We start from the raw sequence: 18,357 nt of genomic DNA on the forward strand, positions 1-18,357 counted from the left end.
TGAGGCTAGAGGGCTGTAAATTGGTATGTTGATCATCCACCCTCCAATCATCAAACATACCAAACTGCAGCTCACTCTAGCCTCAGTGGTTTTTATTCTATTTAAGATTAAAGTTAGCTATGATCATGCTTCTGGCAATGATATAGGATAGGCCACCACCGGGCCGTGGTTAAAGTTTCATGGGCCGCGGCTTATACGGAATTATACCGAGACCACCGAAAGATAGATCTATTTTCGGTGGCCTTCATTATGCGCTGTAGCGGCTGTACAGAAAACTCGATTGCGTCGAAGAAACTTAGGCGCATTTTTTACTTTTTATTTTCATTTATAGGTTCGTTGTAATCATTCATTTGATGCCATTTATATCTTCAACTGAATTGTACATCATTATAACCCTTCATAAAAAGCTCAAATAAAAAAACACTCATTTTTTACTTGTTTTTAGTAAGGTTCAAATTTTACCTGGAAGAAACTTTTAAGCGTTTGGGATATGTGGGTAGGTTTTTCCTACTGTGATTGAGAATGAGTAATATAAATTCTCGTTTCCCGCAAATAATTTTTTTTTTTAGGTTTTTCTTGAGAAATCTATTGTGCTCATGTTAAGCTAAGGAGTGGATTAGGTATCTGGTGGCTGGGTAACTGCAGTGGTTTGCAGTCGAGATAGATACGGCGATACAACTGTCAATTTCTTCCCAGAAATCTTCATGGAAATCTTAAAGTTAATACATATGAATGTGTGTGTTGTGTGTGTATGTATGTATATATATACATACATATGTATGTATGTACAGTGTGTGTATGTATATATATACATATATATAATTTTCTAACATATAGAAGACGGTTGAAGGAGGAAGCACATCTCAGACGGTCCTTGAAATACATTTATTGGCGACGTTTCAGAACACAAAGGTTTCATTTTCAAGCTATAAAGGCTAAAAACAATAAAATTAACATTAAAAGCGCTAAAATACAGAAAATAAGTCACAAAAAATAAAAAGAAAAAGAAATTAAACCTAGCTATAGCAGAACCAGCCATATTGATGGCTGTATGAGCAGCGGCCCATGAAACTTTAACCACGGCCTGGTGGTGGCCTATCCTATATCATTGCCAGAGAAAGGAAGGGAGGACGAAAAGTTAGAAGGACCAAACCAGAAATGACAAAAGGCAACAGCCAACTTAAAGTCGAGGGTTGTCGGGGAAGGAAGACTGCTTGTTCAAATGAGTAACAAGATGTTTAATAGGCAAAGATTCCAGGATTGTCAGTACAGTAGTTTGCCATTCGGTGGCAGTCCCAATATTTCAAAATCTTTGTACTGCATATTAGAATCCAGGTAAAAAAAAAGTTACAGAAAAAAGTCACAGGAAATAAAGTGACATTAATCTTTCTGGATAGTGACACCTAGGGTTTTAACCCAGTATGTATCCACCTTCGCGACGTGTTTAGTACAAGCCCGTTGAATTTTTTTTTAACCCGGTATGTAAATATCATAAAGATCATGACCCCCAAGAAATATTGTGAATTTTTCCCTGTGACGTTATTACCGGCCACTATAAATTAATGTGACTTTTTTTCCCCTAGCCAAAATTGTGACTTTTTTTTCTGAGACTTTATTACCGGCCACCGTATATTATGCTTGCATTTATTGGCACGCTGTCTGGTGTTGGAAAATTGAGAACTAGCAAGTTTGCTACCAGCACGATAGCTAACGCCTTCAATCAATCCTGACCTTAGATATAATCTAGAGGTCACTAAGGTTCAGAATTCATGATTAAGTGCATTTGTTGCCTATAGCCAGCATATACAACAATCCTGTTAACTCTCAAAAGATTACAGAGAATTAAATGATAGAATTTCATATCCAAAAATATTTCCAAAATGAATAAAATTCATTTCCAGCCTCACTTAATCTTTTGTTCTTATCAGTGAATGAACTATTTGTCATGCAGGCAAATACATCACTGATTACTGAATATACATTATTCATGTTGAGCGCGACTCTGCACCCTCATTGCATTAGACACTGGACTGCACTAAATGAACTGGGAAGTCATTTTATGAAGTCGTTTTGTATCCTGAATGAGATACAGGATTTCGAAATATCCGATGGCGCTCTAATGAGCCGAACGCAAATGTGTCTCCTTTATAATTATGTACGAACCCGGGCAACTGGTTAAGTACTTCTCGACTTGGTAATGTGGGTATGCAAATATGTATGCGTATATGCAAGTATACATATGTATGTGCGGATAGGTATCAACACAAATATATGTATATATACAGTATATAATCATATATATATATATATATATATATATATATATATATATATATATATATATACATATATATATTTATTTATATTTGTATTTATATATACAGTAGTATATATATGTATATATATAAGTATACATATGTATGTACGTATATGTATCAATGCACAAATATATGTATATATAAATAAATATATATATAATATATACTATATATATATATATATATATATATATATTTATATATAGTATATATATATGCATATACATATTAACTTGTATACATATACACATTATGTATATATATAAATAATCATAATTTACAGGCGACATTAACCACCCCATTACAAATTGCTTCTCATGAGGTGAATTTCAGAGGAACAGGCGCGCCCCGAATTCCCGTCAAATTAATATCCATCAACGATACAAAATCAGAATTGCAAACAGAACAATCGTCTACCCTTTAACAAACCATCATTATTTGAACAGAACTTCTAAAGGCTATTTCTGTATTTCATTCAGACATTACAAAATAAATAACAGGGAGAATCTAAAACCTCACCACCTCTTCCGCAGGGCTACTGGAGTGCCTAACGATCTGTATATTCCAACTCTGTAAATAACCTCAGTCATGCAATGAATTCGAAAATGGAACGATGTTCGGAGTGATTTGAACACAAAGCAGCAGCTCCTTTGAAGCGTTCATAGTTATCGCTCGTGTATCTTGCTCTATTAGGGAAGGAATAAAAGTGCTTTGAATGCAGTTTCCTCCCAATATCTGTCGTGTTTATTATTATGAGTTATACAAGGATATTTCATGGTGTCCATTATATTCCAAATATTAGACCCCGTAGAGGTAGTGCCGCCAATACACCTCTTGCGGTGCGCTGTAGGCATTACTCAAGGTTCTTCGCAGCAACCCCTTTCGTTCCTTTCACTGTACCTCCTTCCGTATTCTCTTTCTTCCTTCTTACGTTCTTCCCTCTTCTAACAATGATTCATAGTGCAACTAGAGGTTTTCCCTCTTGCTACACCTTTCAAACCTTTTATTGTCAGCTTCCATTTCAGCTCTGAATGACCTCATAGGTTTCAGTGCTTGGCCTTTGGCCTAAATTCTATATTCCATTCAATCCAAACCAAATATTAGATATTAACCATCTCTAACTAAAGTGGAGTTTTCCAGTTATCGTAAATTCCTCTATATCCAGTCGTTTACATTTTTCGTATTCTCTCCTTTTACTAATTTAAATTGAATATAGAATTTAGGCCAAAGGTCAGGCGCTGGGAGCTATAAGGTCATTCACCGCTGAAATGGAAACTGACAACAAAAAGTTTGAAAGGCGTAACAAGAGGAAAACCTCAAAGCAGTTGCACTGTGAAACAATTGTTAGAAGAGGGTGGTAAGTCAGGTGGAAGAAAGAGAATATGAAAGGAGGTACAGTAAAAGGAACGAAAGGGACGCTGCAAAGAACCTTAAGTATGCGGTGCACTGTCGGCACCATTCCTCACATGGGTTTTCCTTTCATTGTAATTTCCCGTTTCTGCCATTTCTGCATCGTGTCTTAGCAATTAGTTATTTTTCACCTTGCTCAGATGTTCCGTAAACGTGGTCAGATTAATATGTAAACTTGTACACAAAGCACAGTCGCAGAAATTTTAATGCACACACACACATACCTATCTACATACATACACACACACATATATATATATATAATTATATAAATATATCTATATAATTTATATATATAGTATATATATAATTATATAAATATATCTATATAATTTATATATATAGTATATATATAATTATATAAATATATCTATATATAAATAATTTACATATATAGTATAATATATATATATATATATATGTGTGTGTGTGTGTGTGTGTGTGTGTGTGTGTGTGTGGAGAGAGAGAGAGAGAGAGAGAGAGAGAGAGAGAGAGAGAGAGAGAGAGAGAGAGAGAGAGAGAGAGAGAGAGAGAGAGAGAGAAAGTCCGCAGCACATTTTATGGATGAATCTGCTAACAATGAACCCTCCTACCCCTTAAGTAAGCTGATTCCTCCAACAGAGAAAGCGAAATATTTTTTCTCTTCGTAAATCCCACGCTTTGTCTCGTAAATGCCTCCATTTACATCATTACACTTTTCCTCCTGCCATTATATTTTGATTTTATGCTGAAACTAGTTACAGAAATAAGTAAGAATGCACCGAAGTTGCTTCATCGCAGTCGAGTTTTCTGTACAGCTTATAATCAAGGCCACTGAAATTATTTATCTTTCGGTGGTCTCGGTATAATACCCTATGAGCCGCGGCCATGAAACTTCCAGCCACGGCCCGGTGGTGGCCTGAAGTACGATTATGGCTAACTTTAACCTTAAATGAAATAAAAACTACTGAGGCTAGAGGGCTACAAATTGGTTTGTTCGATGATTGGAGGGTGGATGGTCAACATACCAATCTGGAGCCCTCTAGCCTCAATGGTTTTTAAGATCTGAGGGCGGACAGACAAAGCCGGCACAATAGCTTTGGTTTCAGAAAACTAAAATGGTAACTAGGATGGCCATTGAGAAAACTCTTACGAAAATTAATTGATCATTCAACAGCTCAATTAAGTATTAGAGTTATGCACACAGAAGCTTCTCAATTCTAAAACCTTTCTGAAAGCCTCGCTAATCAAATATAATTCAAAACAACTAAAATGTGTATTATTCACGAAAAGACCGAGAAACCCCTTTTGTGTTTAATAGTAATAATAAATCGTTTAGTATAAACCCAGTGATTCCGCTGAACCTATACTATTACTATAATCCTACACAATGATTTTGGTCACAGCGTATTAGTTTATGATAATTTGTTTTTATAAAAGCATAAAATCTGGAATGAACGACCTTTATGAAGGTTTAGGTAAACTACTACTTTGCCGTATGAATTGGAAAACAATGAGAGTAGCTTCGGCAAATGTGAACGCTTTGAACTATATGCTCAAAACACAAGCGGGAATGCTTTAGGCTTTATAAGCTCTAATACAAGAAGTTTCAACTACATCTATATAGAGTATATAAAATTTAGGCCGAAAGCCAGGCGCTGGGACCTATGAGGTCATTCAGCGCTGAAAGGGAGATTGCCAGTAAGGTGGTTTGAAAGGTATAACTGAAGGAAAACCACGCAGCAGCAGCACTCTGAAACAATGGTTAGAGAAGGTGGAAATTCATATGGAAGAAAGAATATGAATGGAGGTACAATAAAAGGAATGAAAGGGGTTCCACCTAGGGGCCGAAGGGAAGCTGCAAAGAACCTTCAATGCCTACAGTGCACCGCGCGTGAGGTGCAATGACGGCACTACCCAACTACGGGGTCTAATACAAGATAATTCATCTGGCTCTATTATATAGAGGAACTTTATGGTAATGACCAGCTTATAAACAAGACACAAACTCCTAAGTGCTGAACTCGAACAAGCTATTCAAAACAGTAATATTTCAAGCTTCTACTGTAATTTCCCGGAAAACCTCGAACTAAAAAAAGTCTCTATGCCCCCCTCACTTTTCCCACGTTATTCCAAGACTCCCGAGTTCGCGAACAAAGGTGGCGGTTTCCCTTCGGTTCTTCAGGAGGACTTCAGAAGTTTGCCATAGTTATAATGAGGAAGACGACTCCTTAATTCTAGAGTAGGGGCTTGGGGAACTTAATGAGTTCAGAAGGGAATTATTGTTACATGTGATGTCCATCGTACATATACATAGATAAGGACTTTGTTGGAGTGAGAAAATGCAGAACCAAGTATGTCATTACCTACTAAGTTCCTAGATCATCTGCTCTGATGTAATTCTTGTTCTACTTTCAAGTAGGAAAAACTGTTGACGTCCACCTAGAGAGAGAGAGGGGGAGAGAGGGAGGGAGAGGGAGAGAGAGAGAGGGGGGTGCGGCGGCTTAATATGCACTATTATAATACAAATTTCCTACATGGGTCTAAGTCTTCGAAGGGAAATATGGAACAATGAACACACACACACACACAGACAGAGAGAGAGAGAGAGAGAGAGAGAGAGAGAGAGAGAGAGAGAGAGAGAGAGAGGCTACGTTATAATTCTGCACTGTCCATTCGACTCCTTGTTAATGTCCCTCGTTCCAATTACTTGAGTTAACAGCTCCTTAATCTCCTTACGTTATTACTGGTCATTCTACTGTCACTTAACACATTTTGTCCAGGGGACAGGTGGTTTTATATCGCCTAGAGGGTAACAATTTTATTTCTACTTCCTATATAATACATGCTCAATAAGATGCGTTACGACATGCGATGCCACGTAGCATACACTGGCTTGCTGAGCTGTACTGGCTTGTTACATGAACTTTGTTCAGCGAGTTTCTGATTGCCGCATTTGTTTTTAATTTTGAAAATAATCTTGATTTCGACTCTAAACCACTAACAATTTATTTTGACTATTGACTTACCCACCCACTATTAATTCTGAAGTACCGTTAATTAGTATGTGGTGTGATTTAGCTCACCTTAGTGATGAAGAATATAGGCAAGATCCATTAAAAGTCTTAAAAACCTTTGTAATAAATCTATGGCGAGAAATTTGTTTTGGGCGATAACCTTTCGGTCAGCGAATTCGATTCAGACCTAATTACAGGTTTCACATTTTGTTCAAGCTTTCACTCATTAACGCCTCCAAGGTAATTTGTAATTATTACTAATTTTGGTAGGCTAATTCACGAACAATATAGGTATTCCTTTCTTAGTAAATAGAAATTTCACCCAGAGATTTTCACCCAGAGATTTTACCTTATATGTAAAATTTAAAAACTAAGGTAAAAGTTAAAAACAATGTATTAGCGATAGTTCACCAGCTTTGGTAAATATTCTCAAATTATCCCGTTTTAGTCACCTTTTACCAATAAATGCTGTACAAAAACTCTGCTAGGTAGTAATCCAGTAAGACCCTTTAGGTATAGATAATCCAGCTCCTCTTAAATTCTTTATTAAAGGAAGTTATTCTAAAATTTCAGGTAATTCAACTATAACCACTATCAACTTTCATCTGATTAAAAGTATAATTACTCTTAGAAGTACTGAAATTAACGGAAATTGGCTAAATTGAAATTAACGGTTGTATCTAGACAACTTATCTTGAACATAACCTTGTGTTAAGCCTAAAATAAAGCCACAAACTTAATACAAAGTAAAACATTAATTGCTCAGTAATACAACTTAAAACATTTATTGCTCAGACAAAAATACATACTCTTTAATGAAGCTTATTTATGCTTAAAACTTAACATATGACATTTAAGTTTATGTACACCAACAAAACTATTCACTCAGAAAACTGGAACAAAATAAAGCACCTGTCAATGCTTCTAGATTCACTGCTGCTAGTTTCTCATTTGATTAGACCTCCACGGTAATATTGACCAATCAAGAATGGTTCTTTGACGACGAAGATAGAAAATCTCTCCCAAACCACAACTGCTTTCCCAAGTCAGCAACTCGTGAATTTACCTGCAATAAAATGATAGGCAGAAGTCTGTTCGGTAAAACACCTTGACACTCAGGCTTACGGCACACTCAGGCTTACGGCACACTCAGGCTTACGGCACACTCAGGCTTACGACACACTCAGGCTTACGACACACTCAGGCTTACGACACACTCAGGCTTACGGCACACTCAGGCTTACGGCACACTCAGGCTTACGGCACACTCAGGCTTACGGTATTAAGCAAACCGTTCAGTAATGTTTTAACATACTAAATAGTATTAGGTAGCTGTAAAATTCTGTAATATGTTACTTTTAAAGTTTCCCCAATTAAGTACTAAATAAAACATTTAAAACTCAAGAATTCTTAAAAATTAAAATGGCATTTTATACAAAATACCAAAAGTAATGCTTAAACTCTAGATGGAAAATGCACTAAGAGCAAAATAAGTTTAAAGAGGGAAACTTTCGGTACCAAAAGTATGACCACAAAATATTCAAGTACTATACAGGCAAATTATTATACTTTACCTAATTTTTTAAATAAAAAATTAGACTAACAAATATCAAACTGTCTAAAAATAATTTAACTCAGCAATTATATGAATGCAGTCTAAAACTAATTTAGACTCTGCAAAATATATGAAAGCTTACAAAAATTTCAGATTGTCACAATTACAAGGCATTAAAACTAGTTAAACAAGTTTCTGGGTAAAGTAATTTGGTTTAAACATTAAACTTCAAAAACACGATACGATCATAGCATTTCAAGCCCCAGCTTAAAACTTCACACTACATATAATTTACAATAAAAAAAAAAAACTTAAAATTAGACAAAACTTAAAACTTATTGCTTCAATACTTCAAATTGGGGGGGAGGGGGGAAGAAAGTCACTTCAAACTCTACTTTTGACGAAATAAGCTATCAGTTCGGCGCTGTAAATTACTATACTTCGATTCCTGGTTACCATTATGTCTAGTTTTCAACTTTCAAGTCTTAGAAAAAAAATAAAGACGCGTTAAAAAAAACTACAACAATCAACAATCACCATGACACTAATACCACTAAAATCACGAAAGTTAAACAAATAACTACTTAAGAACTATTTGCATTCTCACACAAATTTGCAATTGGTATATTTCAAGTAATTGTGAAAGCACAGACATTCTAACTGGCCTATCACTTACAGCATCCTAAGACTAATACACAAAAAAGCCTTATGTCACCTATCACCGCAATCATGCAAGCAGTTTTTCTTGTCTTACAGGTTTAACTGTCAAAATACCAATAATCAATGAACTCCACAATCTTTACAACTACGCCTTAAATGTATCTTCAAAAACTGGTATGTACTCTAAGCACCCGTCCAGCATTCAACCAATCACACTAACCTTATCCGTAAGTTTCAAGAACATGAGAAATTACTTCCGACTACATATTAATTGTACAATTGTAAGTTTAAAAATACACTATACAATATTAAAAATACAATATAAAATAAACTGCTCAAATTAAACCTAGTAACTTCAATCAACAAACCAGTCTAACCAAGCCAAACCGCAAACCAGACTAACCAAGCCATTGGCCTTCACAATTATTCAAGTAATGAATTCAAGAAAATGGATTAAACTACTAAGGTCTGAGATTCCCAGGGAATTATCTGCAAATCCTTAACCCGATTTAACACTCTTAATCTATCACTATGAACGTTGTAATCTATCACATGAACGTTAGACGTACTAAATTTTCAGCAAACAGCAGTTAAACTGCACATTAACCAAAAACCAATCAGCGCACAACCTATTTATGTACATCCAAAAATAAGTCACCACACCACCTATTTATGTATATCCAACTTAAATAGCTATAATTTCTCTGTTACCTAACAAGAAACTACTTGAGGACTATATTAAACTGAACCTTACACTTATAAGTTTCAGGCCTGAAAGAAAAAATTAAAACCCCTTACGAACATTTGTAGCAGGTCCAAAAGACCTACTACAATTCATAAGGGGTACCCCACCCCTTCAGGGGCCGCCCCTGAAGGGGTGGGGTATAAAAAAAAATTTGTCGAGACAAAGATATAGTACAGAACAGGGCGAAAAAAAAATGACAGATTATCACCATCAAAGCACTTGCCTCAGTACATAAATCGTAGTTTCTTCCAGTCAAGTGAAACCGTTGAACAGGATGAGAGAACAGCTTACATACCACATGTCAGAATGTATTGGCCTCCGGTGAGAACTTATAGCACAACACCTGGAAATAAAAAAAGTTTTAGCACTTCATACTATAAATTTAGTTCCATGAAAAAGGGAAGAGGATACAATATATTAGAAAGTAAGGTAAGAAATGACTTAAATTTCTAAGGTTTGAGTGAAAATTATAACCATTGATGAAAACTGTAGTTAAATGAATAACTTCCATTCTGCTCAGTAAATTGAAGAAAATTTCTGAAGGCATTTCACTTTTGTTTAAAAAGTATAGACCAAACCACAACGTCGAAGTCTGAACTCGAAAATAAGACTAAAACTAGTGTCATTTACAAAATTAAGTTTAAATTTAAACCATTAACAAAAGAAAATTTGAAAGAACTGTCAAATAAGTCTAGCATGGACAAACCTTTCGAGATCCAGCCTTCCTTTACAAAACGAGAGCAGATATACAGGAATAACCAACTTCTATTGAAACCCAAACACCCGACGTACAAAAGCCCACTGGACAAACATTCTGTTCTAAACGCCCACAATGCTGTTACACAACGAGCAGTTATTTCTGGGCACCAAAATATTTCGAAACACTGCGGCCCCCTACACAAAAGTTAACTTAAATAGAAAAGTTTATGAATATACACGTATGCTGCAAAACAAAACGTTTAACATTCCTGACATAATCCGCCTGAATAAGAACGGGCTAAGCTACTGAACTGTAACAGTCTAGACGGACCCCTTTATAATGCAAACAAATTGGATTACCCTAAAAAAAAAAATCCTGACCGTGCATACAAACAAAACTGTTACGAAAGTATATCACTAATGAACGCACAGCAGTTAGCTAAGACAAAGAACCATATATCCTAAAAGCACGAAACAGAACTCTAAAATCTTACACAATGGTACTTACAACATAACACCACCCTCAAGGAAAATATCTCGGCTTCAAGTTAAGGACAAGACTTCCAGAAACGACGCCACGGTGACGGAACTCCACTGTAAATAACACGTTAGACCGCATCGCAGAAGAAGTAACGACTGTGAGCGAAGGTTTCGGTCTTTACACCGACGTCATATTCGGTTTACGCCCCAAGGACGATGGAGTGCTGGAACAACCAGTTCCCGGCCAGGTCGTTTTTCGAAAGCTATATTTTGTTAAGGCGTCCAGAGGAGACCGGGAAAAGTTACACCTATTTCGACGGCAGAGGAGAAAGATAAAATTATTCATTATTACTTTCTCTCGGCCTTCGGTCATTTTGAATAGTTTTTATTCATCTTATATAAATGAAAATTGTGTGGGTATATTTCCTGCCCGACATGATAAAAAAAAACTCCCTGTAGACATTACTTAAGGTTCTTTGCAGCGTGCCTTCGGCTCCTAGCTGCAACTCTTTTCGTTCCTTTTACTGTACCTCCTTCCATATTCTCTTTCTTTCGTCTTACTTTCCACCCTCTCCTAACAATTGATTCGTAGTGTAACTGCGAGGTTTTCCTCCTGTTACACCTTTCAAACCTTTTACTGCCTGAAATATTTCCGTTTCAGCGCTGGATGACCTCATAGGTCCCAGTGCTTGGCCTTTGGCCTAAATTCTATATTCAATTCGATAAAAAATACTGACGTTTTGACTCATGGTTGAGTGGTTAATTGATTGATTTATATAAACTGGCGTTGCAATAGCCATGAGCGCCGACGTCTTTTTGACCCATGGACCTAAAACATCACGTTAAACCCTCCCATAACTAACTGGAAATATATAACAAACAAAGAGTTAGCAAGAATCTTTGAAGGAAACTAAAGGTAAATAGTCGAAGGAAATTTGGTTACCGGATCATCGATAAGGTAAATAAGGACTGATTAATAGAGGATTATCAGGCGTCCCAAAAACCGTGGTCATTGAGACAAATCTTCGCTATGTATGTCATAGGTCAGTAATATACAAGTGATGGAGTATTTACCATAAATAAAGGAAATTTAAAGTACCATTCTGTTCACCTGCCACAACTTGGGTGGTTTGCCACTTTAGTAGCGGTAGGGTGAATAGGGATTGATTGATAAAGGACTGTCTGGCATCGCAGTTACTATAGTCACTGAGAAAAACCTTTGTTATATGTTTCATAGGTCAGCAATATACAAATATGATCGATCATTTACCATAAATAAAGGAAATTAAAAGCCCTTACAACATAATTGCATACAGAATATGATTAGAGATACCTTACAAATAATAGTTTTAGTAATAAAACTATATATATATATCCCGTAGGGAGGGGGTGCCGTCAGTTCACCTCATGCGGTGCACTGTAGGCATTACTTAAGGTTCTTCGCAGAGTCCCTTCGGCCCCTAGCTGCAACCCGCTTCGTTCTTATTACTGTACCTCTGTCCATATTCTCTTTCTTCCATCTTACTTTCCACCCTCTCCTAACAACTGATTCATAGTGCAACTGCGAGGCTTTCCACCTGTTACACCCTTCAAACCTTTTCACTGTCAATTTCAGTTTCCGCGCTGAATGACCCCATAGGTCCCAGCGCTTGGCCTCTGGCCTAAATTCTATATTCTGTAAAGGCTATAGAACAGGTGATTAGTATTGAGGATACGAAAACGGAATATCAAGGAAGAGGAATAAAAGAGGTCGTGAGAGAGAGAAAGGAAAGGAAAGGAAAGACTTGCCTACTGTAGCAATAATTAAAAGGCCGGTGCCAGTGTTACCAGATCCTCCTCTCAAGTGTTGCTGACAGTTACGAAAATGCGTGTTCTGGTAACACCTTATCACAGGTCCCTGTATATACTATTAGTGATGGCAATTAAAGGTTAATACTGGTAATAACAATGTACTGACAATGGGGATCTCTTGCGAAATAATAATAATAATAATAATAATAATAATAATAATAATAATAATAATAATAATAATAATAGGAAGAAGAAGAAGAATAGAATTCTTAGCATGTTGACGTATTTGATAGCCAAAACGAAGAGTCTGAAGGGGAAACGATGAATCAAGTCGAGGCAATTATAGACAAACAGAACAATGATAATAGTTTTAACACTTTTCTCTTCGCATCCGTCTGTAATCTCTTGAATTCTCTAACGACCCCTGTGTTTCCGTGAGACTTACGTTAACATCTCCTGCCGTTATCTGAGGAGACCTGCATATTAAGAAAACATTAATCATATATTTTATTTCTTACGAGTAATACGACACAGGTATCAAGAATATCTGACATGGTTCTTCTATGTAAAATTAAGAATGTATGTAACTGAAATGGATTCTAGCTGCGGGTGAATTGAACACTGCTTCAGTCAACAGCTTTTGAAAAATGAAAATGGAAGCTAATAACAGTTGATAAATGAACAACTGTGAAGGAGACTTATGTTAAACTTGAAAATAAAGCGCCTGGGAAAAGACTTTTAAGAATCTAGAAATGTGAAGAAATGTACAGAGCGATATCTTTATGAAGAATCTCTTCTAGCGTTCCGTGTAAACACAAATATATCCCCATTATGAAGAAAGTTATCAGGTGATATAAATTACAAGTACCTAAAGACGGAAATTAATCCATATCTTTCCAAAAAATAAAAAAAACAAAAGTGAGCTTCAAAGAGAACAAACGCATACCGTTTTGCGATAGAGTACGAAAAGCTGCTTTGACGAATCGGATATGACAGAATTCTATTGCCGTTGCAATTCTGTCTCTCACTTTTGCCAACGTCAATTCGCTCAACGACAGCTCAGCTGTGATTTGTCTCCCGTTGACAGGTCTGACTATTTAATTCCTCAAAAGCTCTGGGCCAGTATAGTACCGTGTCAGCGTCCACCAGCGCCGCCTAGCGTTCGATTCGCGACTAAATATTTGACTTTCGAGCATTCCACGAGCGCTGTCTTCTTCCTCCCCCGGAAACAGATGGAATTGCTGCTCCTCTCTCTCTCTCTCTCTCTCTCTCTCTCTCTCTCTCTCTATTTATCCGAACTTATATCAACCCCAGAAAAACAAGATTTACTATAATTTCTCTCCCTGTCCAGTTACCAGAACTTGCATCAAGACTAGATTCATATTATTTACTACTGTGCCGCTGTTTAAAAAAATATAGCACAGAAAAACTAGATTAATTATTCTCTCTCTCTCTCTCTCTCTCTCTCTCTCTCTCTCTCTCTCTCTCTCTCTTATCAAAACTAGATACATACTACTCTGCCGGCGTAACAAAAAAGCACAGGAAAACTAGATTACCATAACCTTTTGTCTCTCTCTCTCTCTCTCTCTCTCTCTCTCTCTCTCTCTCTCTCTCTCTCTCTCTCCTCCTTCATCAAGGGTCTCGTTTAAAACTTCTACTTCATCAGGGCGTCCCCACTGCCAACATTTTAATTACATGTGTCCCGCAAAATTTAATTTCTGGAGGACTGATTCCTTTCACGAAGGCGCCATCATTTTGATATTATTATGGCATTAGACGTTTAATCAAATTTATCACTGCATTTAGGGGTCATCGCCTACAAACGGTTTTGTTACATGTTTTACAAATGTTATTTTTAATATACTCAGTGATGTTATTATTATTATTATTATTATTATTATTATTATTATTATTATTAAGAGTTATTATTATTATTATTATTACGAGCTTACCGGTGCGCGCTGTCTCCTCTACCCTCTCGATCCCCTGCCTACCCCACCCGGGGCGGACAAACAAGTTTGCAGGAGGAGGGTTGACGTCTTCACTACCCTCCCGTTCCTCTGTCTACCCAGCTCCCACCTGGGGTGGACAAACAGGTTTGCAGGAGGAGAGTTGATGTCTTCCCTACCCTCACGTTCCCCTACTTACCCCGCGCCACCCGGGGCGGACAAACAGGTTTGCATGGGGTGGGTGGCTGTGTCATGCCTCCCCTACTGCCATCCGGGAGGACGAACAAGATCAGATCCACTCGGATTTTATTATTATAGAATTATTATTATTATTATTATTATTATTTGCTTCTTAAAGCTATCATCATCATCCTACCAAAAAAATCTGCCATGTGTGTTTTTCTCAACATATGTTTTAATGAAACCTGAGACAATCCTCAGCTTTTTTTATATATATTGGAAGGGTGTGTTTTGGATTTTGGAGTCTTGCAAGCCAATACACCAAGTACAAGAACTGCAAAAATAAAAGGTTGAGTACCCATTATCTTTTATTAAATTCATTCCTTATAAGTTTTTTCATTGATGTTTAAAAGGCTATTACTTTGGGCACACTTTGCTCTCGCTATTTCGAAACCATTAAAGATATGAACTTTTTAAAATAGGACAGTTTATCTTTATAGGATGCAAAAAAAAAAAAAAATTAACGAAATTTAAACTTTCCATTGGTACTCTTTGACTGGAAAACCGAAAGCCATTGAGACGCAGTCTCTTGTTTTGAAGCGTGGATTGATATATCGGACAAACAGAGTTAATTAGAGTGTCAAGCGAATATAGCACTAAAGTCAGGCAGCACCTGATTACCTGCCGCATGTATGTATGTATGTATGTATGTATGTATATATATATATATATATATATATATATATATATATATGTGTGTGTATATATATATATATATATATATATATATATATATATATATATATATATATATATATATATATATATATATATGTGTGTGTGTGTGTGTGTGTGTGTGTATATATATATATATATATATATATATATATATATATATATATATATATATATATATATACATATACAGATTATACATAGCTATATATATATATACATATATACTGTATATATGTGTATGTGTGTGTGTAAATAAATATACTAATATATATATTCCTTCCCTTCAATTAATACCTGACATCTGAAAAAGGTTCTCTCTCTCTCTCTCTCTCTCTCTCTCTCTCTCTCTCTCTCTCTCTCTCTCTCTCTCTCCTTCACAGAAAAATTTTTCCAATAACGATCCCATGCGGGTGACAAACCTTTTTAATAACTTCATACAGAGCAAAGGGATAGCTTTATAATTTACATTTCAATCTCAACAATGAAGAGCTACAAAAGTGCATATGTCTGACTTACACAGTTGTTTGGTAAACTGTGTGAGTCAGGCAGCTGCACATTTGTAGCTCTTCATTATTGATTAGTGTAGATATAAAGCTGTCCCCCTTGCTGTATGAGTTTTCTATATGGACTCGTTATTAAATGTTCCTGTGAGAGAAGAAGAAGGAAAGAAGAGAAAAGAAGAAAGAAGAGAAAGAAGAGAGAGAGAGCTTTTCAGATGTCAATTAGGTGATAATTGAAGGGAAGGGAATATATATATATACGTATATTTATTTACACACGTATATATATACATATACAGTACATATGCATATATATATATATATATATATATATGTGTGTGTGTGTGTGTGTGTGTGTGTGTATTGTGTGTGTGTATGTGTGTAAAGAGAGAGAGAGAGAGAGAGAGAGAGAGAGAGAGAGATTATAAAGTGGCTTTTCAAAAGGAGTCAAATAAAATATTGTAGATACAATGCTACCCAACGTTTAAATCCACTGATTCATCCGTCCGGGATAAAATAAAAGCTATATTTGAAATCAGTTATTCAGCGAACAATCTCCATTTTGAATCGGAGCCAAACTGTGACATTTATCAGTTATTTAATATAGCTGATGTGTTGAAAGGCTTCCTCTGCTGTGAATTGATACTTTTGAAATGATATTATTGTTATATAATTATTTCACTAATAAATAAAAACACTTATTTCGACACTTCGACACATGCCAATAGTCTCATCATTTAAATGTCTTTGGTTTATTAAAGAAATAAAAACACTCATTTCGACATTCTGTTTTATTTCAGCAACAAAATGTCAACCAATGTTTATTCAAGGTTGAACTGAATTGAATTAAATATAGAATTTAGGTAAGGCCAAGCACTGGGACTTGGTCATTCAGCGCTGAAACGGAAACTGACAGTAAAAGTTTTGAGAGGTGTAACAGGAGGAAAACCTTGCAGCCGCACTATGACTCAGTTGTTAGGAGAGGGTGGAAAGCAAGATGGAAGAAAGAGAATGTGAAAGGAGGTACAGTAAAAGGAACGAAACGGGTTGCAGCTAAGGGTCGAAGGCACGTCGCAAAGAACCTTAAGTAATGCCTACAGTGTTATTCAAGGTGAGCTTTGCCAAGAAAGGTATTGTAATGAATTAACTTTCTCAGAGACATTTGATTTTTATGCGATCTGTAAATCGCCAAACAAAATATGATGTCGAGTCGGGGAAAATATAATAAGGAACAAGATGATAAAATCTATGACGCAATGATAGTCAAAATCGTTTTGGATTTTCAGTTTTCTAAAATCTTATGGCTATCATCGGTTTAGGATTATTATAATTATTATTAGGATTATTAACAGCGCACATAATGAGAGAAGTGATGGACCTCCTAAGGAGTCCAGGATGCACTATGTGTGCTGGTAGCACACTCTCCACTATAAAGCCAAGGATAATAAACTGAAAATCCAATAATAATAATCATTGCGTCAATAATTTTATCATCTTGTTAATTATAAAAATTTCCCCGACTCGACATCATAATTTGTTTGGCGTTTTAATAATAAAATAAATTCTCTGAGAAAGTATTATTACAACATTTCGGTAAAGGTCACTCTGAATAATGACTGTAGGCATTAATACTTAAGGTTCTTCTGGACTGGAGAAAACATTCTTGAACAGCTACATCACTCTAAATCATTTCCTATCCTTTAGGACTCATGCTATTATTATTATTATTATTGTGTTTGTTATGTGTGTTATTATTATTATTATATTATTCATATGACACACGGAAACCTCAGGTCTGTTTTAAATACACCTCAAACCTCGTACGTTCGGCGAGTCTTTAAATACTCTTAATTGCGCATGGAGTTCTATTTCGGCCCCCCAAGCACTTTAAAAAAAAACACTTATAAAACACGGCCGCCATTTCCAGGCGAACTTTAGAAAGAAAAGGCTTAAAAATCCGAACTAATTTCCTTTGGAAAATGATGATGCCTCCTCCCACGCAGATTCAGACATCACGAATAGAATTTATGAGCATTTAATATACGAGCACTTTCTAGGCTTCATTCTTCTCCAGTGTTTGGTTGGGTAAGATTATGCCATAAATTATACCCATCTCGTAATTTTGGTGTGGGAAACATAATGAGATTATTTTCAAGAAAATTCTGTGGTTAGTTTTTAAGATATGACGTCCCGCTTTCTTCGGGAAAATGTCCCGGTACTCGGTTACACCTCGGGAAAATGCAACCCGGTAAGTATCCACCTTTTTCAAAGTTCAGGATAAAGTTATGCTAAGACAAGTAGACGGCCGCACGAAGACATCGTTTATTAATATAATA

General features: G+C 36.0%; 1 long non-coding RNA gene across 1 annotated transcript; it reads right to left on the minus strand.

Moving 5' to 3' along the window:
- Positions 1–7,282: 7,282 nt before the first annotated feature.
- Positions 7,283–11,032, minus strand: LOC136841470 (uncharacterized). Its single transcript, XR_010853957.1, has 3 exons — positions 10,892–11,032; positions 9,908–10,027; positions 7,283–7,790 (listed from the first exon to the last, which is right to left on the minus strand). It is a non-coding gene; the product is annotated as an uncharacterized lncRNA (long non-coding RNA).
- Positions 11,033–18,357: the final 7,325 nt, after the last annotated feature.

The sequence above is a fragment of the Macrobrachium rosenbergii genome, chromosome 9, assembly GCF_040412425.1.
Source record: "Macrobrachium rosenbergii isolate ZJJX-2024 chromosome 9, ASM4041242v1, whole genome shotgun sequence".
In the NCBI taxonomy this organism is placed as follows: Eukaryota; Metazoa; Arthropoda; class Malacostraca; order Decapoda; family Palaemonidae; genus Macrobrachium; species Macrobrachium rosenbergii.